General features: G+C 39.3%; 1 protein-coding gene across 2 annotated transcripts in view; it reads left to right on the top strand.

Annotated features, from left to right (window-relative positions):
- Positions 1-27565, top strand: part of DHRS7B (dehydrogenase/reductase 7B) — a 57211-nt gene that overhangs the window by 5850 nt on the left and 23796 nt on the right. The gene's annotated exons all lie outside the window — the stretch shown is intronic.

Raw genomic sequence — 27565 nt, 5'->3', positions numbered from 1 at the left:
AAAAAAGAAATTCTGCCATTTATAATCATTACATATAAAGTCTCAAGATTAATGGTAATCTTTAAGAAGACTTGACAGCAGCATTTGATGTACATGCTTTCATAATTCATCCTAAATTCACCTGGTAGTTGTGGTGGTCATCTGTACTAATTAATTGCCTTCATCTGAAGGTAAAGTAAAACATCTTTAATCTCTTTGTGCAGGTAATAGAGGTGTGTAGGCTAAACTCCTACCCCGACAGGGAGCTGAGGCACTGTCTTCTTTGATATTTACATTTATTTATTTATTTATTTATTTAACATAATTTGTTGTCAAGGTAACTAACATACAGTGTATACAGTGTGCTTTTGTTTTCAGATGTAGATTCCCGTAATACATCCCTTCACATAAAACACCCAGTGCTCATCCCCACAAGTGCCCTCCTCAGTGCCCATCACCCATTTTTCCCTGTCCCCTGCCCCCACCATCAACCCTCAGTTTGTTCTCTGTGTTTAAGAGTCTCTTATGAGTTTGGCTCCCTCTCTGTTTGAAACTATTTTCCCCCTCCCTTCCCCCATGGTCTTCTGTTAAGTTTCTCAAGATCCACATATGAGTGAAAATATGATATCTGTCTTTCTTTGACTGACTTATTTCACTTAGCATAATACCTTCCAGTTCCATCCATGTTGTTTTTTGCAAATGGCAGGATTTCATTCTTTCTCATTGCCAAGTAGTATTCCATTGTATATATAAACCACATCTTTATCCATTCTCCAGTTGATAGACATTTGGGCTCTTTCCATGGTTTGGCTATTGTTGAAAGTGCTGCTATAAACATTGGGGTACATGTGCCCCTATGAATCAGCACTCCTGTATCCTTTGGATACATTTCTCGTAGTGCTATTGCTGATTTGTAGGGTAGTTCTATTTTTAATTTTTTGAGGAACCTTCACACTTTTCCAGAGTGGCTGCACCAGTTTGCATTCCCACCAACAGTGCAAGAGGGTTCCCGTTTCTCTACATCCTCGGCAACATCTGTTGTTTCCTGAGTTGTTAATTTTAGCCACTCTGACCCGTGTGAAATGGTATCTCAGTGTGGTTTTGATTTGTATTTCTCTGATGATGAGTGACGTTGAGCATCTTTTCATGTGTCTGTTGGCCATCTGGATGTCTTCTTTAGAAAAGTGTCTATTCACGTTTTCTGCCCATTTCTTCATTGGATTATTTGTTTTTCAGGTGTTGAATTTGACAAATTCTTTAAAGAGATGGCTTTGGGGTGCCTGGGTGGCTCAGTCACTTAGGTATCTGATTTTTGATTTGGCTCAGGTCATGATCTTATGGTGAGATTGAGCCCCAAGTGAGCCGCATTTTGGGCTCTCTGCTGGCCTGTTTAGTATTCTCCCTCCCTCTCCCCTTCCTTGCTCACACTCTCTCAAACTAAATAAAATAACTAACTAACTAACTAACTAACTAAATAAATAAATAAATAAATAAAAGAGATGGCTTCTAGGGCTCTCAGAGAAACATTCTTGAGTTCTGCAGCTAGCTTATTTAGCCTTTAAAAAAATTTGCATACTTACCAAAGGGACAGAGGAAAGATTTATAAATCCTAGGTGTTTTTTTTTTTTTTTAAATGCTCTAAGAAAAAAGAGGGAGAAAAAAATGATCTTGTTCCCTTTTGGCAACAAGGAAAGGTCAGTTTTAAAAATTTACTTATACTTTTAGTGTAGTAAAATGTTGGAGTGGAGTACACGCAGGATGGGGATTATTCTGAAGGTGACTTTTAAGTGAGCTCCATGTAGTTGGGTATAGTTAGGATGCCCTCCAATGGCAATATCCAGCCCATAATTTCTTGTACATTAATTAAAAGAAAAATGTAGATCTGGATCCTGATGGTGTTTGCAGCCAAAACTCTTATCACTTCTCCTACCCAGTGTTAAAAAACAAAATTCAAAGAAAGTAAAATTTAAAGATTTTATTAGGTTGGGACGCCTGGGTGGCTCAGTTGGTTGAACATATGACTCTTTATTTCAGCTCAGGTTATGATCCCAGCGTTGTGGGATTGAGCCCCGCATTAGGCTCCACGTTGAGCATGGAACCTGCTTAAGATTCTCTCTCTCCCTCAACCCCTCTGTCCCCTGCTCACTTGTGCTCTCTTCTTTCTTAAATTAAAAAAAAAAAAAAAAAAAGTAAGGGTCTTATTAGCTTTACTCAGTGATTCATGAATCAGGCAGCACTGCATCTAGCAGGCAGAAAGGAGCTCTGCAGAACTGTATGAAAGGAAAAGACATTTATAAGCAGAGGGGAGTGGGAACAAAGAAGCTGTATTAGCAAAAAGTGGATTGGTATTGGCAAGGTCACTTTCCTTTAGGGGAGGCAGGGGTCTGTCAGACAAATTACATCACTAATGTTAACCAGATGATTCCTGATTGGTTTAAGATTCCATTTCTGGCAGAGGCTGACACTGTAATTAAGACTTGGTTTTGATACTGTAGGGCTTGGCTTACATGACTCCATTTTGGGCCTGTTTAACCCCAGTCATCCACATATGATATCTTTCTTTTGTGGATAATGTTATGATCTTAACGCAGAAATGAAATTTCCATTAATCTAACCTGGAAAGCCATAAACATGAGGATGAAAATTGAGATTGAATGGCATGTAAATTTAGCTTAGAAGCTTCTTGCCACCCACCAAGGTAGGAAATTGAATAAATGTTTTTAGATTCTATTTGAGCTCTCTCTCTCATCTTCTTAAGTTCGTGGTAGCCTAAGACTTGGCTACTCATCTGCTTTGTGGAGGGAGAGGTCTGCTGATAGCAGCTGAATTAATGGAACGTTGCTTACAGTAGTTTGAACTTGTTTGCTAAGGTCATGTTTGCACTAGGAACACAAAGGTTTGAAGGGAGAAGTAAGTTTTTCCAGGTTTATGTGAGTAGTCCTTAGCAGTTGTTAAACTGCAAGGTATATTAGGAAACTAGTATTGGTTCAAAATTCTCTGTGAGTATGGTATAGCCCAGATTGGCTTAAAACATTTGCTTAACTGAGCCACCCAGGCACCCCAAGATTGGCTTAAAACGTTTGCTAAACTGTATCAAGGAAATTGTACTGAGTTCCTGTTAAGCAGTTAGCTTCTTTACATTCAATTCTTGCATAAAAGCCCTTGTATTTTGTTTGGGTGATTTCAGCTGAGTACAGGGATTTATTCATTTCCTAGACAGTGTTAAAATTCTTTCTGTTTTAGGCTCCAGCTAAAAGATTATTAATATTATTATTATTTACACCTTATTTGATGTACTTAACAGTTAATGTGAACTTTAGAGTCTGAATACATGGTTCAGATCTCTATTCTGCCATTTGCTAGTGGTGTGATTTCAAGTGCTTTTCTCATTTAGCAAATGGAAATAGCTATCATATCTACCTCACAGGATTGCTATGAGGATGAAATGAGATCATGGGTATGGAGTATGTGACCCACTACATTGCAAACACCAAAAAAAGTAATTTTTATTAATAGTTTTCTTCATGCAATAGCCAATTATGGCAACAAGCTAAAAGTTACTTTTTAAAGTAGAATTTGGACATCTGTGTAATATTGTTTCACTCCATTAAAGTTATCATGTGTGTTAGAAACAGTCACAGAAAGGGTAAAAGATTAATTATATTGGATATAGAAATGTACTTCTTGTTTAAGGAGTTGGTATATATAGTAATTTCTACCACATTTTCAAGGGAATGAAGGATTGTGACATTAGATCTTGTGGCATTCTGTAATATGGGTTATGCTTTTTATGCATCTGCAAGCAGCACAGTCCCTCTTTTCCTGTCAGTTTCCAGATCTTTTTTTTTTTTAATGTTTTATTTATTGTTGAGAGAGAGAGAGAGACAGCATGAGCAGGGGAGGGTCAGAGAGAGGGAGATACAGAATCGGAAGACGGGCTCCAGGCCCTTAGCTGTCAGCACAGAGTCCAATGCGGGGCTTGAACCCATGAACCATGAGATCATGACCTGAGCTGAAGCAGATGCTCAACTGACTGAGCCACCCAGGCTGAGCCACCCAGGCGCCCCTTCAGATCTTTATAAAGGGTGTGAGTTTTCCTCTCTTCTCAACCTGGAAATTTACAAATTGTGACAAATAGTGGTTCTCACATACCTGCACATGCACCTCTCAAGGGCCCAATCCAGTAGGTTGCACAAAGTGGTATAGATTTTGCTCTCCACTATCTTCGGGATAGTGACTGGGGCCTGAAGTTCCAGCTCCTGAAAACTAGGAGATAGGAGGACCATGAGGGAGCCCAAGGTGCTACAGGTGTTCCGTTTGCTCATTTCACATATGCTGTCCTTTTGTTCATCATTCATGCAACAGTATTTACTGAACATCCACTTTGTGTCTGGCACAGGAAATATAGAGATGAATCGAGGGGCTTAGGCCACCAGAGAGAGACCACATGTGGACAGATCACGTATAGCCAGGTGTTCCAAGAGCTCTGGCATGAGGCACCAGACAATCCTGGGCTTTCTTCTTCATCTCATTTCATACCTATAGGTTGAGAAACACTCACATGAGGTAAACATGCAACAGCAGAGGATGTTTTTAGCATCCCGGGTAAGCAATTTTAATGGACTCCTCTCATCACTTTATAGTGTACAAGGAACAGCTAGCTCTTTCTTTCTTACCTCATAACTATCTTGAGATGTGTGGAGAATGAAGGTTATTTCCTTATTTTATAGGTAGGAGAGCTCGGATCCAAAGGGATTGATACGTTCCATTGTAGAACAGAAAATAAATGGTGGCAACATTTTGACTCCAAATCAGTTGCTCCACCATTGTGATAATTATAGTGATTTGCATTTCATTTGTAATTCTGGGCTGCCTCAGTTTAAGGAATCTAGACTTCTGGAAATCCAGGTGTACTAATTCACTCAGATTTAGAAGGTAAATATTTGTATTGCAGAAGGATTTTCCAGCAGAGGGTAGGTATTCTAACTTGTGGTGTCCAGATGGACTCGAGGGGGTTTGTAGATCTCCTGATATCATTTCCACAGTTTACCTGTATAAACTTGTGCTTTAGCAGATTCAACAGTAACGAGGTTTTCAAAGAACTCTATACAGAGAAAAGGTGGAGAATTTTAAAAGTTGAATATATAAATTTAAAAACTATGGGACTTAAATTTTTCTCAGATAATATTTCTTAGTAAATGCTCCAAAAAATGTTAAAAAATAAAATTTAAAAACATTTTTAAAATGTTTATTTGTGAGACAGAGACAGTGCAAGCAGGGGAGGGGCATAGAGAGAAAGATACACACACAGAATCCGAAGCAAGTTCCAGACACTGAGCTTTCAACACAAGAGCCCAATACGGGGCTCAAACTCACAAACCGTGAGATTATGACCTGAGCTGAAGTTGGACGCTCAACCGACTGAGCCACCCAGATGCCCCAAAAAATAAAATTTGAATGCAACTTTGTAGGAAACTGTTATGTTCCCTAGTGTGTGGTATGTGTTAGAATATTGTACCGTGTAGAACTGTCTCAGTTAATGAAAAGGGGGATAAAAGAGAAGGTCACGTCATTGTTAATTGGTGGATAAGGAGTGATGAGGAAATTTAAGTAGTTAATTTGGCCACCCATGAGTGCTGGACATAGCAAGGATGATTAATTTATCCATTTTCTTTGTTCGTTCTTTTCACCCTGACATTACCTAGTACTTTTGTAAGTAGATAACCCAGCAATTGTAGAGATAAGTGCCATCATTTCTAATCCTTCCTGCAACTGTGTGAGGCAGGTATTAGACATATTTTGCAGAGAGGTAGTTGGCAGAAATATTAAGTAACTTGTCTAGAGATACTTACCTAGTTAGTCTGATTATTGGTATTTGAACCTAAGTCTGTCTGTTTCCAAAGACAATTTGCTATATCATATCAATAATTTTAAATCAATATTCACACCTCTCATTTATATCTCAATGGAAAAATGGTAGCTGGAAACTTGATCTTAGGTAAAAATCAAGACAGACTTCTATTTAAAGAGAAAGTAATTGTTGGGAAAAAACCCACTGAATTGTAAGAAACAAAATTTGGTTTTGAAGTGTATTGGAAGGAAAGCTTGGTTGGACAACTGTAGCAACTGACACCAGGCCAAGTATACTGGATAAAGTGAGGAAATGCAAATTCTTAGAACAGGAAGCAAATTTCACAGTGGTGTAAACTTGAAATTTATTTTTTTCCCTCAACATTTGAAATTTCACTCGGCCACACATCACATCTTATAAGCCATCTCTTTTGAAAGTTTTTAATTGACAGGCAGTATTTGATTATAAATGCATTCAGATGGGATTATTTGAGAGACATAATTTTCATTTGATTAGGTTTGTGTTATTATCATCAATTTTAATTTCTATCAGTAGAAAAAATTCTATTAAGTCCTTGGGATGGGGTGTGAAGATTTCTGGTATGGTAAAGAGGTTACAAATTTCCCACAAAAACTAACTTTAAACAGGACAAAATTGTCAAAAAGAAGCATTTCAGAGGTCTGGAAATTGACCAAAGACACACCACAGTTTTATGAGTTTTAACTTAAGAAGCTCCACAAAGCTCTCACAGTGAATATTGGAGAAAAATTCCCCTGTGCTTCTGGTATGGGGAGGGAAAAGTAACTGTTTTTGAAATATGTCAGAGCATTCTGTTCTTAACAAGACCTGCCCTCAGAAGAAACTGTCTTATCTAGAGCATTTACTTAGGGAAAGGGAAATCCTCAATTGCAGCTCCCTGTAGTCATCCTGTCCTATCTAAGGAAGAGGAAGAACCCTGAGAACCACTGATGAAGTTCACAGTTTGGGAGACAGGCTCACCAAAAGACTAGATCTAACCATAGAGCTATAGTACGCTTCCACTGCCTGTACATTTCTCCACGCCTGGTTACTGCAGTTCTTAACCAGCACACCATGTTTGCTTTTCAAGAAAGCATTACAAGGCATACTGAAAGACAACACGGTTTGAAAAAAACTGAGCAGCATTAGAGCTAGAGTCAGATATGGCAGGGACGTTGGAATTATCAGACCGAGAATTTTAAAACTATAAATAATATGCTAAGGACTTTAAAAGAAAAAGTAAGCAACACACAAGGACAGATGGATAATGTAAGCAGAGAGATAGAAAATTTAGGAAAGAATAAAAAAATGCTACAGATAGAAAATATTCTAAGAGATATGAAGACTGTCTTTGATGGGCATGGCTGTGGAAAGAATCTCTGAGCTTAAACATATGACAATGAGAACTTTCAAAACTGAAAAGCAAAAAGACAGGAAAATATACAAGAACTGTGAAACAACTATTAAAGATGTAACATATGCATAATGAGAATACCAGAAGGAAAAGAAAGAGAAAGAATCAGAAGAAATATTTGAAGCAATAAAGATTGAGAACGTTCCCAAATTAATCTGAGACACCAAACCAGAGATCCTGGAATCTTGAAGAACACCAAGTAAGGTAATGCCAAGAAACCTCACAACACCTAGGCATACTATTGTTAGACTTCAGAAAATCAGAGGTAAGAAAAAAAATCTTGGAAGAAGCAAAAAAAAAAAAAAGTTACCTATAGAGGAACAAAGAAATATATCTGATTTTTCCATAGAAACTCTGTAAGCAAAAACAGAATGCTATGAAATTTTCAAAGTGTTAAAAGAAAGAAGCCGAGAAATACAGATTTTTAAGTTTTTGTTTATTAAAATGTTTTTTATTTATTATTTTTGAGGGACAGGACAGAGTATGGGTGGGGGATGAGCAGAGAGACAGACAGACAGAATCCGAAGCAGGCGCCAGGCTTTGAGCTGTCAGCACAGAGCCTAATGTGGGACTCAGACCCACAAGCTGTGAGATCATGACCTGAACCAAAGTTGGATGCTTAACCAACTGACTACCTGGTGCCCCAAAGTTTTGTTTATTTTTAAAGTAATCTCTGGATCCAACATGGGGGGTCAAACTCACAACACTGAGATCAGGAGTTGCATGTTCCACTGACTGAGCCAGCCAAGGGCCCTACAAGGCCTAGAATTCTATGCCCTTGGAAGATATCTTTCAAAAGTGAAGGTGAAATAGACTTCTCAAACAAAAATTGAGGGAATTTGTTGTCACTAGACTTGCCTTGCAAGAAATGTTAAAAGAAGTTCTTCAGAAAAGGAAAATGGTATGTCAGAAACTCGGGGGCACCTGGGTGGCTCAGTCGGTTAAGCATCTGGCTTTGGCTCAGGTCATGATCTCACGGTTTGTGGGTTCGAGCCCCCACGTAAGGCTGTGTGCTGACAGCTAGCTCAGAGCCTGGAGCCTGCTTCAGATTCTGTGTCTCCCTCTCTCTCTGACCCTCCCCTGCTCACGCTCTTTCTCTCTCTCTCAGAAATAAATAAAATATATTTAAAAAAAAAGAAACTCACATTTACATCAAAGAAGGAAGAGCATTGGTGAAAATAAAATAAAAGCTTATTTTTCTTATTCTTAATTGACCTCATAGGGAACAGTTTGCTCAAAATAATAGGTAAAATGTATCAATTTGTGTGTGTGTGTGTGTGTGTGTGTGTGTGTGTGTCCTTAAGTATAAGTGAAATGAATGACAGCAATGATAGATGGAAGAAAGGAATTAGGAATATTCTGTCGCTTGCATTATCTGTGAAGTGGTATAGTTTTATTTGAAAGTGGCCTTGGATTAGTTATAAATATATACTGCATTCTGTAGGGCAACCGCTAAAAAAAAGTTTAAAAAGACGTAGAATTGATATTCTAAGAAAGGAGAGAAAATGGCATTATATAAATGCTCAGTTAAAATTCCCAAATGTAGGGGTACATGGGTAGCTCAGTTGGTTAAGTGTCTGACTCTTCATCCCAGCTCAGGTCTTGATCTCAGGGTCATAAGTTCAAGCCCCTCACTTGGCTCTGCACTGGGTGTGAAGCTCACTTAAAACAAAACAAAAACTCCAAAATGTAGAAAAAGCATGGAAGACAAAAAAAAAAGGAGCAAAGAATGATTACAACAAAGAGAAAACAGTAACAAATATGGTAGATATTAATCTAAATATATCAATAATTAAATACCAGTGGTCTAAAAAGCAAGACCCAACCATATGTTCCCTACAAGAAACTCATTTTATTTATTTATTTATTTATATTTTAAAATGTTTTATTTATTTCTAGGAGAGAGAGAGGGAGACCGCATGAGCAGGGGAGGGTCAGAGAGAGAGGGAGTCACAGACTGAAACAGGCTCCAGGCTCTGAGCTGGCAGTCAGCACAGAGCCCAACGCGGGGCTCGAACCCACGAACCGCGAGATCATGACCTAAGCGAAAGTCGGACGCTTAACCGACTAAGCCACCTAGGCGCCCCAAGAAACTCATTTTAAATATAAAGACACATATAGGGATGGAGAAAGATATATCATGCTAACTAATCAAAATAAAGCAGGAATAGCTATATTAATTTTAGACAGAATAGACTTCAGGGTAAGGAAAGTGATCAGGAATAAAGAGGGCATTACATAATGATAAAGGGGTCAATACTCTCCAAAGACATAACATTCCTGAATGTGTATGAACCTAACTACAGTGTGTCAAGGTACACGAGGCAAAAACTGATAGAACTCCAAAGATAAATAGATGAATCCATTATTACAATTACATTATTCCATTGTTACAAGATACTTCAATACCTCTCTTATTAAGAATATTATGATCAATTCTATGCCCACAAATTTGATAACCTAGATGAAATTGACCAGTTCTTTGAAAGACACAATCTGTCAAAGCTCATATAAGAGGAAATAGACAATCTGAATAGGCCTTTATCTGTGAAATAAATTGTATTAATAATTAATGTTCCAAAGTAGAAAGCACCAGACCTGAGTGAATTCACAGGTGAATTCTGCTAAACATTTAAGGAAGAAATCATGCCAATTCTCTACAATCTCTTACAGAAGATAGAAGCAGAGGGAATACTTCCTAACTCACTATATATGGCCAAATTACCCTGTTACTGAAACCAGACAAAGACATTACGAGAAAATAACACTACAGACCAATATCTCTTATGTACATATATGCAAAAATCCTCAACAAAATATTACCAAATTGAATCAAGGATTGTATAAAAAGAATTAAACACTCTGACCAAGTGGAATTTACCTCAGCATACAAAGTTAGGTGAACATTCAAAAATCAATTAAATAATCCATCACATTAACAAACTAAAGAAAAATTATGTGATCCTATCAATGGATGCAGAGAAAACATTTCACAAAATCGAATACATGTTCATGATAACAACAACAAAAACAACAACTCAGCAAACTAGGAATAGAAAAGAACTTCATCTTGACTGAGAACATCAAAGCTTCCCTGCTGAGGTCAGGAACAAAGCAATGATGTTCCTTTTCACAACTGCTTTTTAATGTAGTACCAGAAGTCCTAACGCAGTAAGATGAGAAAAGGAAATGAAAAATGCACTGAGAAGGAAGAAGTAAAACTGTCTTTTCTTGCAGATGATATGATTGTCTATGTGGAAAACCCAAAAGAATCAGTAAAAGACAAAAACAAACTGGAACTAGTAAGCAATTATAGTTAGATTAAGAATACAAAGTTAATATGTAAAAGTCAGCCACTTTCCTGTATACTAGCAATGAACAATGGAATTTGAAACTGAAGACAATATCATTTATGGAAGCATCCTCCCCTTCCCCAAATAAAGTACTTAAGTATAAGTCTAACAAAATATGTATGAGATGTATCTGAGGAAAACTACCAAACTCTGATATATGGAATAAAATAACTAAATGAATAGAGATGTATTCCATGATCACAGATAGAATGACTCAATATTGTCAAGATGTCAGTTCTTCTCAACTTAATCTATGGATTCAACATAATCTCAGTAAAAATCCCAGCAGATTATTTTGTGGATATTGACAAACTGACTCTGAAATTTATATGGAGAGGCAAAATACCCAGAATAGCCAACTTGATAACTGAAGAACAAAGTTGGAAGATGACATTATGCAACTTCAAGACTGACTATAAAGCTACAGTAATCAAGACAATATGGTATTGGTGAAAGAAGAGACAGGTAGATCAATGGAACAGAATAGAGAGCCCAGAAATGGACCCACAAAAGGTACAGTCAGTTGGTCATTGACAATGGAGCAAAGATAGTTTTTTCAACAAAGGGTTCTGGAACAACTGCACATCCACATGCAAAAAAATGAATCCAGACACAGGCCTTACACCCCACACAAAAATTAACTCAGATGGGGTTATAGACCTAAATGTAAAACACAAAGCAATAAAACTCCTGTAATATAATATTGGAGAAAACTTTGATGACCTGGGGTATAATGATGCCTTTTTAGATACAACACCAAAGGCATAATCCATGAAAGAAATAGTTGAACACCTAGGGCTCCTGGGTGGCTCAGTTGGTTGAGCGCTGACTCTTGATTTCAGCTCCCAGGGTTGTGGGATCCAGCCCTGCGTTGGGCTCTGTGCTGAGCTTAGAGCCTGCTTGAGACTCTCTTTAAAAAAGAAGAAAAAGATAATGTGGACTCCGTTAAAATTAAAAACTGCTCTGGGAAAAATAGTGTCAAGAAAATGAGAGGACAAGCACAGATTGGGAGAAAATATTTGTAAAAGACATATATCTGATCAAGGACTGTTATCCAAAATATACAGAGAATTCTTGAAACTCAATAGTAGGAAAACAAACAGCTCAAAATTTAGGCAAAAGACTGAACAGACACCTCAGCCAAGAAGATACACGGATGGCAAGTAAACATATGAAAAGATGTTCAATATCATACGCCACTGGAGAATGGCAAAACAACAGTGAGGTATCAGTACACACCTATTAGAATGGCCAACATCCAAAACACTGACACCACCAAATGCTGGTAAGGATATGTAGCAACAGGAACTTCCATTTATTGCTGGCAGGAATGCAAAATGTCACAGCCACTTTGGAAGATAGTTTGATGGTTTTTGTTGTTTTGTTTTGTTTTCGTTTTGTTTTACAAAACTAAACTTACTCGGATCCCTGGGCAGCTTCAGTTGGTTGAGTGTCTGACTTTGGCTCAGGTCATGATTTCCGGGTTAGTGGGTTCAAGCCCTGCGTCAGACTCTGCTGACAGTTCAGAGCCTGGAGCCCGCTTTGGATTCTGTGTCTCTCTCTCTCTGCCCCTCCACCGTTCGTTCTCTCTCTCTCTCTCTCTCAAAGCTAAAAAGTTTGAACGTAGTTCTACTATATGATTTAGTAATTGCACTCCTTGGTATTTACTCAAGCAAATTGAAAACTTACATCCACACAAAAATCTGCAAACAGATGTTTTTAACATCTTTATTCATAATAGCCATAACCTGGAAGCAACCATGATATCCCGCAGTAGGTTAGTAGATGAATAAGTTGTGGGACATAGGGGTATTGCATACCTTTTGTGGTACAAAAGAATGTTATTCAGTGTGAAGGGGATGTGAGCTACCAAACCATCAGAAGACATGGAGGAACCTAAAATATATATTACTAAGTGAAAGAAGCCACTCTGAAAAGGTTGCATACTATATGATTCCAACTCTGATCTTCTGGAAAAGGCAAAACTGTGGAGACAGTAGAAATATCAATGGTTACCCCAGGAGTTGGGAGTGGGGGTGGGGGAAAAGAATGAATTAGCAGAGCACAGAGGATATTAAGGCAATGAAACTATTCTGTATGATACGACAATGGTGAACACATGTCATTATACATTTTTCAAAGCCCGTAGAATGTGCACCCACAGTGAATGGTAATATAAGCTGATGTGTCCATGTAGTATAAGCTGATGTGTCCATGTAGTAGGTTCATCAGTGGTAACAAATTTACCACCATGATGGGGAATGGTGATAGTGGGGGAAGTTGTGCATCTGTGAGGATAAGGGTATAGTTTTGCTGCGAACCTAAAACTGCTTTAAAAAATAAAGTGTATTAATTAAATAATTGAAAAGAGAATGGTAGTCACAGAACAGTGGAGTTACGTGTTCAAAGCAAAAACTCACCGCCAAATTCTATATCAAATTTTATATCTAAAACTATCCTTCAAACATGAAAGTAAAATAAAGATATTCTCATATAAACAAAGACAGATAATCTATTGATTACAGACTTATCTTTCAAGATATAGTAAGGCAAGTTCTTTAGGCCAGAAAGATATGACTCCAGACTGTATATTCTCTTTGCAGGTAGAAATAAAGAGCCCTGGAAACGACTAACTTGTGGGTAGCTGTACAAAAGACTGTACAAATACACTTTCTCTTAACTTTTGTAAAAGTCATAAGATCTTATCAAAGCAGCAATAATTAACACTCTTGGGTTTATCACATGTTTTGATGTAATATGTGTGACAGTAAATTCACAAAGGAGAAGGGTGGTGGCCAGAATGGGGTGTTTGAAATGAAGATTTTAAAGGGTTGCTGCTTGACTATGGTGGTGGCTAAAGTGGGTGGAAGACAAGATAATGGAGGACAGGTCACGGAACTAAGGCATGGATAGGTAGAAGCATGTGTATGTGTGTATATAAAATCTCCAGGAATTATAATGAAGAAGGAGCACCAGGGAAGAGCTAGTTTATGAGGGACAAAGGGGAGAAAACAACCACCCCTGCAGAGGTCTGCAGGGGAATCTGTCCTCGGGAAGAGCCAGTCGTTGCTGGTACAGGAAGGTGAAGGAGCTATTTGGAGTAGAAGATGCAAGAGTTGAAGATGCCAGTGATTTTGCTGATGACTGACCAAGAGGATCACGTGTTTAATATGGGGAGGGGTGGGAGATGGGATCAGAAGGGAGCATGGAGTGGTTTGGGAGCCCAGGGTTGTCTCAACAGGTCTGGGCTTCCGGTGGTGACTGGTGTAAACAGGGATAAAAATTATGATGAGATTAGTCTTAGTGGTTTCTGGGCAGATGGGGGTGGTAAGGTTGGGCATTGGGGTAGGGGTGGGGGTGGAGGGCCTTCCTGGGAGCTTTTTCTGGACCGCTGTTGATGGAATCTAGAAAAGATTCCCATCCCTGTGAATGGAGGTTGGCAGATAGCCCTTGTCACTCCCAGGGTGGCACATCTCTGTTGGTAGACAACTGCAGCGTTCTTCAGGGGCTTCAAACTTCAGTATCTATTAAAATCATCAGAGGGGGACGTCAAGGGTCCAGATTCCCAGGTGTCACCCTTTCTGGTATTACTGATTTCAAAGGTCTACACTGGCTGGGGTCTTAGACCTGGATTTTACCTGGTGCTTCTAATCCATGTAGTGATTATTGGACTACGATGACTAATGTAGCTTGGAGCTAGCTCGTTTGAAAAATACATCAGTAAAAGAAGCCTGGAAAAGTCTGGTGATTTACTCTGTAGTCACTAGTCTCAAATCACAGGAATGGTATAAATCAAGCCCCCACCTCCCATGCTGCCCCACATATATGCTACTGTAACTTTACTTTGACCGGTTTGTTCCTTTTGATGTTCTAGTTGATGGTATTTAGTAGCTAATTTTATTTTGCAAAGTTGATACTTTCAGCGCAGCTAATTATTCGGTTTTCCAACCTCATTCTGGCATTTCTTGACTTATAAATTTGACTTTAAAACTTGTTTTCACCTCATACTATGGCTAAGCTTATTAGTGCTTATAGCATCCGGGAAAAAAAGCTTCATTACATAACAGCATATATTTAAATGCAGCTTAAAAGATAGCCCTTACACTGTTACACACTCTGACAACAAATACGGTGAACGTGTGAAAGATGTTGTCAATCTGAAGTATTTTTTCTTTTAATATAGACTCTGGAATTTGCCAAATATTTTTTAAGCCGAAAAAGGCTCTGAGAAAGAAATAAGGGGAAAAAATTGTTTGGGGGGGGGTAGGTGGGAAATCAAAGAGTGGGTGAAATAAATACTTTGACTGACTCCCTACCATGGGCCTGTCCTGAGGAGACATAGCGGTGTCTCACGGAGCTGTTTGCTAGGACATTATGAAAATAAGGTGACAGGGCACTTGGTAGGCTATTTTTAAATGAAATCTTAGAAGCTGGCTATGGAAACCCCCTCTCAGGTTATTCTGCCTTCCTTCTCCTTTTGCCCTTTCAGTTTGTGAAGTTCCTTTTTTAGTATGTTTTCTGGCATAAGAGTCCACGCTTTACAAGTTTTAAGTAGAAGCATTGTAAAAACTGCCTCAGAATAAAGGCCATTTCCTAGTTAAATTTCACAATAATGTTTTTCAGTTCTAAAAATAACTTGGAATTCAGGGTGAAGCATCATCCTAAATAAATTACAGTAAGGCAGATTATCTAAGAGACGGTGGACAGGGACAGAAGATTTATCCAAATCTGCGAGGAAACTAAGAGAGTAATTTGTTAGAATTTAAAATAATCTGATTTCAACCATGAGCCTCCTTGAAATTGGACAGCATTTACTGTTTAATCTTTTGTGAATGACACACTTACTTTTTCTTTTTTTATTGTGATAAAATATACGTAATAAAGTTTACTATCTTTTTAAGATTATATTTTTAAGTAATCTCTACACCCAATGTGCGGCTCGAACTCATAACCCTGGGATCAAGAGTTGCACGCCCCACAGATAGAGCTAACCTGGCACCCCACAAAGTTTACCATCCTAACCATTTTTAAGTGTACAACTCAGTGGTATCAGATGCATCCGTAGTGTTGTGCCACCATCGCTATCATCCATCTCCAAAATTCTTTTTATCTTGCAAAACCAAAACTCTGTACCCATTAAAATATAACTCCTATCCCTTCCTGCTCCCACCTTAGCCCCTGGCAACAGACTTTCTGTCTCTAAGGATGTGACTGTTCTTAAGTGTCTCACAGAAGTGGAATCATAAAGTATTTGCCCCTTTGTGACTTATTTCATTTAGCATAATGTCTGCAAGGTTTATCCATGTTGTAACATATTGCAGAATTTCCTTCCTTTTTAAGGCTGAATAATATTTTGTTGTATATAATATTTTGCTTCTCTGTTCATTGGTTGATGGACACTTGGGTTGCTTCCATGCTTTACCTATGGTGAATAATACTTCTATGAGCATGGGCGTACACTTATCTCTTTGGGACCCTGTTTCTGATTTTTTGGAGTATATATATGTCCACATTGTTTTGATTACAGTAGCCTTGTGGTAAGTTTTGAAATCAGGAAATATGAGTCTTCCACCATTGTTCTTTTGCGAGATTGTCTTGGCTATTTGGACACATTTGAGTTCCCATATAAATTTTAGGATGGATTTTTCTATTTTGGAAAAATGTCCCTAAAATTTTGCTAGGTATTGCATTGAATATGTAGATCACTTTGGGTAGTATTGATATTTTAATAATATTAAGTATCCCATTCCATAAATTTGGGATATGTTCCCATTTATTTATATCTTGTTTAATTTCTCTCAGTAGTATTCTATAGTTTTCATTTTATAAGTCTTTACCTCCATGGTTAAGTAAATACTTCAGTATTAATTTTTTCAGCTTTGTTGTAAATGGATTTTTGTGATTTCTTTCTCAGATTAGCCATTGTTTAGCTATAGAAATACCAACTGATTTTTGTGTTTTGACTTAATATATTGCTACTTTCTTCTATTTATTTATTTTCACACCTTTTATGTAGTCTTTAGGGTTTCCTATGTATGAGATCATACCATCTACAAACGGAGATAATTTTACTTCTTCCTTTCCAATTTAGATGTCTTTTATTTCTTGCCTCATTCCAGTACTATGTTGAATAGAAGTGGTGACATGGGCATCCTTGCTTTGTTCCTGATCTTAGAGGAAGAGTTTTCAGTCTTTTACCATTGAGTATGTTGTTTGCTGTGGGCTTTTCATATATAATTTTTATTAATTTGAGGTAGTTTCCTTCTGTTCCTATTTTGTTGAGTGTATTTATCATGAAAAGGTGTTAAGTTTTGTCAAGTGCTTTTTCTGCATCATTTGAGATGGGTATGTGGTTTTATTCCTCTGGTTGATGTGGCATATTACATTGATTAATTTTCATATGTTGAACCATTCTTACATTTCATGGACATCTCAGTTGGTATACTTTTTTTAAAAATATGCTGCTGAGTTTGCTTTATTAATATTTTGTTGAGGATTTTTGCATCAATTTTCAAAAGAGATATTGATCTATAGGGTTTTTTTTTTTTCCCTGTGTTCTGTTTTGGTTTTAGTTTTTTTTTCTTTATAGTGTTTCTTTTCTTGGTATCAGTGTAATGCTGATCTTATTGAGTTAAGAAGTGTTCTCTCCTCTACAAGTTTTGGAAAAGTTTAAGGACCGGTATTCTTTAAATGTTTGGTAGAATTCATGAGTGAAGCCAGCTTTTCTTTGTTGACATTGTTTTTTTTTTTTATCATTGACTCAGTCTCCTTAGTAGTTACTGGTCTATTCAGATTTTCTATTTCTTAGTAATTGAGTTTTGGTAGTTTTGTGTTTCTAGGAATATGTCCATTTTGTGGAGCTTATACAGTTTGATGGCGTATCATGTTCATAGTATTCTCTTGTAATCCTTTTTTATTTCTGTAGAATTAGTAGTAATGTCCTCACATTCTTTTCTGCTCTTATTAATTGGAGTCTTCATCTCTTTTGTCCATTTTGTTGACCTTTTCAAAGCACCAACTTTTGGTTTCATTGATTTCTCTATTTTCTATTCTGTTTCATTTATCTCTGCTCTAATTTGTATTATTTCATTTTTTCTGCTAGCTTTGGCTTTAATTGGTTCTTTTTCTAGTTTTTATAAAGTATAGAGTTAGGTCATTGAGATCTTTCTTGTTTTATATTGTATGTACTTATAGCTATGAGTTTCCCCCTTAGTACTGTTTTTGTAGTATACCATAGGTTTGGTATATGTGTGTGTGTGTATGTATGTGTGTGTGTGTAAAATATGTTCACTTAATATAATAAATAGTTAACATACATAATATATATTTAAAAATACACATACATATGTGTATTTTTAAAGTTTATTTATTTCTACTGAGAGAAAGAAAACACACATGAGCAGGGGAGAGGTAGAAAAAAAGGGAGAGTGAGAATCCCAAGCAGGTTTCACAAACCATGAGATCATGACCGGAGTGAATATCAAGAGTGAGACGCTTAACCATGTGAACCACCCAGGTGCCCTGGTATATTATATTTTTGTTTTTATTTATCTCTGTTTTCTTTTATCTCTTGTTATTGATTTCCAACTTTATCCTCTCATGGTTCATAGAAGATACTTTATATGATATCTATCTTTTAAATATTCAGACTAATTAGAAAATTTGTATCTAATGTATGTATATCCTGAAAATTGTCCCATGTGTAATTGAGAACAATGTGCATGCTGTTCTTGTTACGTAGTGTTTTATACATCTTTTAAGATCTAGTTGGTTTATTGTGTTAAGTCCTTTATTTCCTTCTTATCTATTGTCTGGTTGTTCTTTCCATTATTACGAGTGGAGTATTAAAGTTTGCAACCACTGTTGTAGGACTGTCTGTTTTGCCTTCAAAATTTGTCTGTTTTCACTTCATGTATTTAAAGTCTGTTTTGTCTGATAATTAGTGTAAGCCACCCCTACTCTCTCTATTTGCATGGAGTATCTTTTTCCATCCTTTCACTGCCAACTTCTTTGTGTCTTTGGATCTCAAACGAGTCTCTTGTAGGCAGCATGTAGTTGAATCATGTGTTTTTATTTATTCTGCCAAGTTCTGTCCTTTGGAAAGTTTAATCCATTTACATTTAAAGTAATTACATAAGAAAGGACTTAGTTCTGCAATTGTGCTATTCTCTGCTTACCCCCCTCCCATATCCTATATTAATGTCTTCTTTTACATGTAGTTGATTTTTTTGTAGCGAAATGTTTTGATTCTCTTTTCATTTCCTTTTGTGTATGTTCTTTAGTTATTTTCTTTGTGGTTGCCATTGGGATTATGTTTAACATCCTAATGTTGTAACACTGTAATTCGACTTTATACCAGCTTCACTTTAATAACAAAAATTAAATTTAAGACAAAAATTCTCCTTTACAGCTCTGTCCCCATCCCTTTTGGTTGTTGATGTCACAAAATTACAACTTTATAGATTGTGTGTCCCAGAGGCTAAACTAATAATTTGAAATGCGTTAATCTCCTAAATTATGGAGGAAACAAGATTTGGAGTTACAAAATTACAACAAGATTAGCTTTTAAACTAAAAACTGTTTTTTAAAAAAAATGTGTCTTTTAAATCATGTAGAAAACAGAAAGTGGAATTATAAACCGTTGTAATAATTCCAGTTTTTATAGTTTTGCATGTAATAACTTTATTGAAATCTTTATCTCTCCATAGGACTTTGAAGTACTGTTTAGTGTCCTTTTTCATTTCACCTTGTAGGACTTCCATGAACATTTCTTGCAGAGCAGATCTACTGATAAACCATCTCAGCTTTTGTTTATCTGGGAATGTCTTACTTTCCCTCTCACTTTTGAAAGACACTTTTGTCAGATAAAAGATTCTTGGCTGACATTTTTTCTTTTAGCACTTTGAAGATAGTGCCCACTTCCTTGTATTTGCCAGAATTTGTGATGAGAAATCTGTTGATCGTCTTATTGAGGATCTCTTGTATTTGACAAATCTCTGTCTTTGCCTTTAAGAAAGTTTGATTATGATATGTTTTGGTATGGTCCTCTGTGAGTTCATGTAACCTGGAGTTCATTGAGTTTTTTTAGTGTTTATATTCATGTCTTTCAGCAAAGTTGGGAAGTTTTCAGCCACTATTTCTTCAAGTATTCTCTCTGCCCCTTGCTCTCGTTTGTGTTTGAAGCTTCTACAATGTGTATGTTGGTTGGCTTGATGTGTATCATGGTTCCCTTGTAACTCTTCACTTTCTAGTCAGTCTTTTTTTTTCTCCTGTTTCTTAGATTCAGGACTTTCCCCTTGTCCTGTCTTCAAATTTGCTGATTCTTCTGCCTGCTCAAATTTTCCTTTGAATCGCTCTAGTGAACTGAATTTTTCATTTCAGTTATTGTTCTTTTCAATTCCAGTGTTTCCTTTTGCTTTCTTTTTCTGTCTTGTTATTGATATTTCAGTTATTTTCATACATTATTTTCTTGACTTTCTCTACATCTTTCTTTAGTTTTTTGAGCATCTTTAGACAGTTGCTTTAATGTTTCTCTTTGTAAGGTAAATCTATCTTTAGGTCTTTTGCAGGAACAATTTCTGTTGTTTTTTTCCCTTTGAATAGGCCATAGTTTCCTCTTTTTTGTATGCCTTTTGACATTTTGTTGAAAAGTGAACATTTGAATCTAATAATGTGGTAACTCTGGAATCAGATTTTCTCTATGCTAGTGTTTCCTATTTTTTGTTAATTAATTTGCTTGCTTATTTTTGTAGGATGTGTCTGTGCCAAGGATCAGCCTGATATATAAACTAAGGTTGTCTCGGGTCTTTTCTGAGCCTAGTTTTCTAAAAGCCTACTTTCCTTGGACATGCATGGTCACCTTCTAATTTTACCCATATATTCAGTTGCTTTTGAATGTCCTACTCTTTAATTATTGGCTCCCAAAAGGAGAAAAAGAGGAAAGCGACAGGAGGATACCATGCTGCTGGCCCTGTAAATAGCCGGCAGTCACCTCATCCAGAGGTGGAGATGCTTGCTTCAGTGGAGAGAGGTGCAGCCACAATGGCTGCCTAACTCTGTCTGCACCTCTGTCACCAGAAGCAGCGGTCAGCAGTCAGGCACAAATCCATCATATTTAGAGCAGAGGGTCTTTTTTGCCCATCCTCACTCCAGCAGGCTGTGTATAAGTTGCTCCACAATTCTGTGCACAGCTGTGTGTCCCTGAGGTGGAGCCTGTGTAGCTACTACTGTGTTCACAGCTGAAATTGACTGAAATTAACTACAGTTTACCAGCCAGGCCTTCTCAAGGAATTTGCAAACCTTCACTAGATTCCAGAGTTCTAAAATATACAGTATCCCTAACATTCTGCTAGGGCAATTATTGAGTAGGTTGGAAGAGGGGTTCCTGGTGCTTCTTACTCCACCACTGTCCTAGAATCCTTCTTCTTCTTTTTTTAACGTTTTATTTTTGAGAGAGAGTAGGGAAAGGGCAGAGAGAGAGGGAGACAGGGTCTGAAGCAGGTTCTGCATTGAGAGCTGAGAGCCCAATGCCGGGCTCAGACTCGCGAACCATGAGATCATGACTCGAGCCAATGTTGGATGCTTAACCGACTGAGCCACCCAGGTGCCCTGTCCTAGAATCCTTCTAATGTACATTTTATTTGCTTATCTTTTTATTGTTTGTCTCTCCTATTGAATGTTATTTCCATAAGGACAGTGATTCACTTTGTGTATGTTCACTGTACCACAAAGCCTGGAAAATTGACACACAGTAGGTGCTTGGTAAATGTTTGTGGAATGAATCTATATGATAGCAGATATAGTGGCTAATTGTGCTCAAGTTTCGATACAAATATTGTGAGGTACTGTGTTTCATGCTTATTTCCAAAGCTGATGCCCAAGTCCAGTTTCTGTTAGATATTCTGGTTTAAGCCCTACCAGCTCCTTTTAAACACACTCGGCACCTTGTTTACATGGGCACCTTGTCTGTCATATTCATATTGTTGTAAGTAATTTTTTAAGGTGATAATCTAACACTCAGGAGTCACAAACTGGCAGCTGCCCCGGGCCAGGTTGTGTGTTGTGTGACCAGCACAGTGGTTTGAATTGTTTCGACTTTGAATTAAAGCTTCAGGCGAGGCTTGTCTTTTAGACAGGCCACTACTATGTGGTTTTACAATGATTGTTTATTTCATTATCACAATTCTGATCACTTAAATTTTATGTTTCTTTGTTTATTGTCAGCCTCTCCATCTAGGCTGTGAGCTCCATGAGGTCAGAAACCATGTCTACCTCATTCATCGCCTCACACCCCAGTCCTAGCTGAGTCTGGTACTGGATGGTGCTTGATCTGTGAGGTGTGAATATAAGTAATCTATTTGATCTCTTCACCAAACACGCTCAAATATGAATAGCCCTTGAAGCGCCTGCTTGGCTGCCATTGCCCAGTTCCTTTCGCTGATGCTCTCCAGGAATTGCTTTCTTCAGTGAGTTTAGGGGTCAGCACCATGTGTGTTCAGATCATGAGCATGTACAAGATGCTCCCCGTGTCTCTTCATTGGAATAGCCATCCCTGTGTTGAAATTATGGTACACGTTTGCAGATCGTAAATTTGCCCATGTCATATAGCAAGTACACAACGTGGTGGACTCGAACCCAGCTCCCCGAGTGCCAACTGATACCTTTTCTGCTTCACACCCACAGTGAGTGTGCTGTTTGGCTTCGGTCAGGTCCTCTTGTGTGTTTGCTAGGAAAGAGGGTGAAATCATTCCTACATCTTACAGTAATACTTAATTAATGTTATAAAGCACATTAGACACCCAAATTGTTTTGTTTTGTTTCATTTTTTTGTGGCAAGGTCCTAGGTAGGCATCATAAGTGCTGTTTTTAAAAAGCAGAACTAAGACTTCAGTTTATAATAAACATGCCCTGTCCTTGTGGAGGTAGCGTGCCCTGCAGGGTCTGGAGCTGTGCGTGGCTTCTCTCTTCCTGCCCTCCCTGGCTGGGGCTGCTGTGCAGCGGGTGCTCAGTCTCACTGGAGAGCAGGGCTTGCTTCAGCGTGGTTGCTCTCCCAGGAGTGGACGCTCAGGAGCCCGGTCTGAAATAGTCTCGGGCCTTCCTTTTGGTTTTATCTTTACTAATGCCAGCCAGCATTCCTTTAAACTGGGGGCCCTGAGGCTGGCATCCCAAAATATACCCTCCAGGTCACTTGTCAGTGGCCCGTTCCGGCACTCCAGAGAGGGCTTGCTGACCTGAAGTTGTCCTCTGGCCTATACTCTAAGTCAGTCTGTCCCAGGCCAAAAGACCAGAGAAGACACTGGCACCAGGACCTGCCACTGGCAAAGTAGCTGCCATCTGAGGTAGGATATTGTTCTTTCTCTCCGTTGAAGGCAGCCTTAGCTGCTGCTGCTGCTCATACGCTTGAGACCAAAAAAGAGCAGCTTTCTCTGCTTTTAGTTTCTGAAAATAGATCTGTATTTTCAGATATGGGTCATAAGTATGACCCGTAGCTTGTGTCACCTTTGGTAGACCAGCTGTTTAGAGCTGGTCAGTTATGAAATATAAGAGTGGGTGTAGGTGTGTGGGAATGGGATCCTAACTGCTTTTGGTGCTACTAAGCCACTGCTTGCCGCATGATTTCAGCGTCCTGCTTTCCAGTTGGAACTCCTCTCTGCCCTTTAGCCCCATTTTCTTGTGCATAACATGGCAAATTATTCCATGACTAATCCTTCTTTCAGACCTGAAATCATTTTTATTCTTTAACCGTGGAAGGCTTTTGGATGCCCTCTTTTGATTTTCAGATGTGGCTGTTAAAGGCTTAATTTCCATGTGTGGTTCTGAGTATATTCCAACAAATTGTTTTTACTGATGGCTCAAATTATTTTTTATAATTGCTCGAGAGAAGAAAGGAATCTTAGGAACAGATTCCATCTGTGAAATGCAATGTAGAATTTTGGCTAAGGATGAGGAAAAGAATAACATTAAAGTGACATTTCTGCTCAGAGTTGATTTCTTGGAGATTGTCTTGTTTCTAGTTTGAGTTTCCAAAAGGAATGTCTCGGTAGAATAAGGGAACAGCTGAATTTCAAAGTCACAGTGAGAATCCATGAACTTTCTGGCTGCCCAGACCCAAGTAACACTCACCCCGAGGGACTTTTCTACCTTTATCCTCTTTTAACTTAGGTCCACAGCTCCACAGTCTGTGGATATGAAGATACAGGTGGACGAGCTTGGTGCGTAAAGGCCTGACCTCTCTAACTTCTACACACCAGTTGATGTGACTTATTACTGTAAGGTCATGCTTCAGGTCACTTCCCTGTCAATTAAGAGAGTAGACATGGCAGTGAGTGCATGCATTTCTATTAGGCAGTGCACCTGCACATCTACACCATGTGTGATCTATGGTTCCTCTTCGAGGGAGGCTTACTCGCCATTTTCCTTTTCTGACCTCGCTCTCTCTTTGTGACTTGCCCTACTTTCTGCTCTAGCTCACAGCGATGCTGGACTGTCCTTCTATCTACGAGCTGATCTCCAAACGCTAGAAATCGTGAGCTAGACTTTTTTCCCCCCACTCTCTTTTTTTACGGTCAGCCCTGCCTTCCCAGTTCTATCTGAAACTAGCAGTTGAGCATTTTGGTATAAAATTCAAAACTTGTAAACATATTAAAATCCTTCTTAAATGCCATTTTCAAAGAAAACAGACCCTCTTTGACCTTGTTTGACATAAGAGATTTATTTCCTAATCTGGAAATGTGGCCAGCCAGGACACAATTTCTTTCTTTTACTTTGAAGCTGTCTCTTTGCTTGGAGAATGCCCCTGGACACCAGAGCAAGGCAGTAGGGCTGAGTTGTCTCCGTGTCTTGCTCTCTTGAACATCCTGACTGCTGAGAGTGAGACGAGGAGCTGGCCCAGCTGGTGCTCAGAGACCCGAGAGGCCTAGTGGCCCAGGGGCCCATCAGTATGGCCATATGCACTGCAGAGTGGAATAAAAGGAGGAAGGTTTTTCAGAACTTGAGAAGCTCCTGGAAAGTTGGGATTGTCAATATGACCACCTTCACCTGGTCAGGAAAGTGACCTGAATACCTACCCTGAAATTGAATGTGATGCTCTCAAATAAATGGCTTGCTCTGGAATGTCTTTTCCTACCGTCATCTTCCTGAGTTAGCTGGGCACACCTGGTGCTGATTTATAATTTACTTTGCATTCTGATTCTGTAACGACTTGCCAGACTGAATGCAGATGTGCGCTCTCCCCACAGAAAGCCGGCCGTGGGCCGAGGATGGATCCCATTAACGTGGTGCCATATTTGCCTCAGGCAAAGTGGTCCCCAGGGCCAGGAGACCAAGACTGGCTTGCCATGTTGTGTCAGGTGCTCAAGGAATCACAGAAGTGTACAAGACGGTGTGTAGTTTTCTCTCTTTTATTCGTGTCCTAGATTGCTGGCTTGGGTTTGAAATAGGTGCATGAAAATGCAGTTTGTTGGGAGCGTCGTTGTTCTCCAGGGGGGGACCTTGCAAGGTGGGTTTGTTTTCATCCTCCTCCTCCCTGGGCGTCAGAAAAGGGTGGCGGTGACAGATTGACACTTGTCTGCTCTCTCCTTGCTGTGTTGGCCTCGATAACTATTCTGGTAGACACACTTTCTGATACAAACTTTGGCATATGGGATCCTGACTTCTGACAGAGTTGGGGTATCTTTTTTCCTATTTGTTAATGTAATTAAACCAAAGGGTTTATGAAGATATAAAAATTAAACTCCAGTGAACTCTGTGTTTAAAGAATTTCCTTCATTTGGAAAAAACCAATTTTCATAGACCAGGGACTCTTTCAAACAACCTTGGAAATCCGAGTGCCATGAAACTGATTCCTGGGTCAGGAGCTTTTAGTTAGTTGTGGGCCATGATGCTGCTGACGGCAACCACATTTACTGGGTGTTCACCCTTTTCTAGAGACTAGGCGCACATTTCCAGGTAATAATTCATCTGACTTCATAACAGACTTGTGAGGTGGGCACTCACATACCCTCATTTGGCAGATGAGGATACTCAGACCCAGCGTGGTGAGGTCCTGTACCCAGGCTGGTAAGTAAGTGGCTGAGCCAGGATGCAAACCCAGGCAGGCGGCTCGAGGGTTCATCCTTGTAACCCCTGCACTACTGTCACTTTGCCATAGTTAGTGTTTTCCATGTGGTCTCTGCAACCTCTGAATCTGGGGGGTAGCAGGCCCCCCATAAACTTCAGTGGAGCTCTGGCTCAGCCCCAGGTTGAAGGTCTGAAATGGGCAGGCTTCACAAGACTGTTCTCTAGGGACCTGTGGAGGAGTATGTAGAGCCGTTTCCACCCAGCTGACCTGATGGAGCCCTGGGCCCCCACCCACAGGCTGAAGCCTGTTGTCCCTTTATGAGTCCCATCTTCACCTCCCTGGTCACCCTAGGCAGTGGCTAGGTCCTGGGTAATTCTGGGCCAAGCAGGGTGGTCCACCTTGGAACCTGCCTGGTATAAGGATCTGGGATTACAGTGCGATCAAGCTCTTCCTAGACAGCCATCCTGCTGGGTTGAAAACTCTCTACCCCCACATTTATTACGTGACAGTTCTGAGCTATAATTACCTTGGAGTCTACCCATGTTTTCTAATTGCTATAGTTTTCTGGTGAAGCTACACTAACAAATTAGCAGTCATTCCTGCCCCCTGAGAATTCATCCCTCCCACCCCCAGGAAACACTCCTCCAGCCTTGGTCTTCACGGGTGGGTCCTGTGAAGATCCCCAGGTAGCACCCACAGACCCGTGAAACTCAGAGGTACTGGTACCTACTCTAAGTCCCTGCTTCTGAGTACTTCCCAGATGCTAGACCTTTGTGCTAGCGTTTCCCCTGGGACTCGGCCTCGCCTATAGGCTCTAACACCTGGCCTCAGCTGCCAGTTGTGGGCAGGGGATGGTGCCAGTAGTACCCGGGAAAAGAGTTGGGCACTTTAGAGGCCACTTTAATTGCCAGTCCATCCAAGTGTAGGCTTGGCACAGTGTAGGGTGAGAGGGAAATGTAACCACTTAGCAGACAGCAGTTAGGGATTTTTCAGAAGTAGATGAAGTGGAGGTTGATGGGAAACAGTAATTTTTACAGATGTTTGTCTAAGAATGTTAATTTTTTTATGGTGACTAAGAAATTGGATATATTTGGAAAGGCAGATGAAAAAATAAACTAAATACTAAACTAGTTGTGTTGACAGCTCAAATCCGAGCAGAACGCCTTTGCAGTCTAGCAGTTTAACTTAGGTCAGGACAGCTCACCCTGATTCTAAGGTTCAGGATCAAAGCCAACTCAGCGTGTAAGTGGATCTGCATTGGGGTTCAGCGGGTTCCAGGATTCATGGTGTCCACAGAGGTGGTGGTGTTTTGGGAATGGAAGCAGAAATGTTTTTTTAAATATATGGAGGTGAGGACATGGGACATTCAGCAGGTGAGTGGGAGTTTTTACGTAGTTACTCCCAATCTGACAAATAATTGAAAGCTTTATGCTGGTTCACAGGAGCTCTGCTCTTGGTTTCCAGTGTCTTCCTCCCTGAACAGGATTACTATGCTGATAATGTCTCAGTCCTGGAGGTGGACTGTGGGTGGGGGCTTTCTCTATAATAGACTCAACCCACATGTCAAATGACCTTACAGGACATTTCTTTCAAAGTGACAGATGTGCTGTTGCTCCTCACAAACTCATTCCTGACCTACCTTTAATCCTTTGTCTTGCTTCTCTCTTAGCTTGCTGTGGGCATAAGGGCATGGGTGAGTGGCAAGGGATTGGGGAAGCCTGTGGTGGGGAGGAGGCAAGGAAATTTGGGGCAGTTGTGGAAGGAGTGGATGTCTGTCCTAACAGCTGACCACTGTTGCACAAATATGCCTGTGGCCTCCTGATTCATCTGGCTAACTGTGGCTGCCCTGCGAATGCTCAGTGAGAACACGGCTCAGGGATGGCAGGACAGTC

This window comes from Hyaena hyaena, unplaced genomic scaffold, assembly GCF_003009895.1.
Source record: "Hyaena hyaena isolate Hyena2069 unplaced genomic scaffold, ASM300989v1 scaffold_27, whole genome shotgun sequence".
NCBI lineage: Eukaryota > Metazoa > Chordata > Mammalia > Carnivora > Hyaenidae > Hyaena > Hyaena hyaena.
This window is presented reverse-complemented; position numbering and strand designations above follow the sequence as displayed.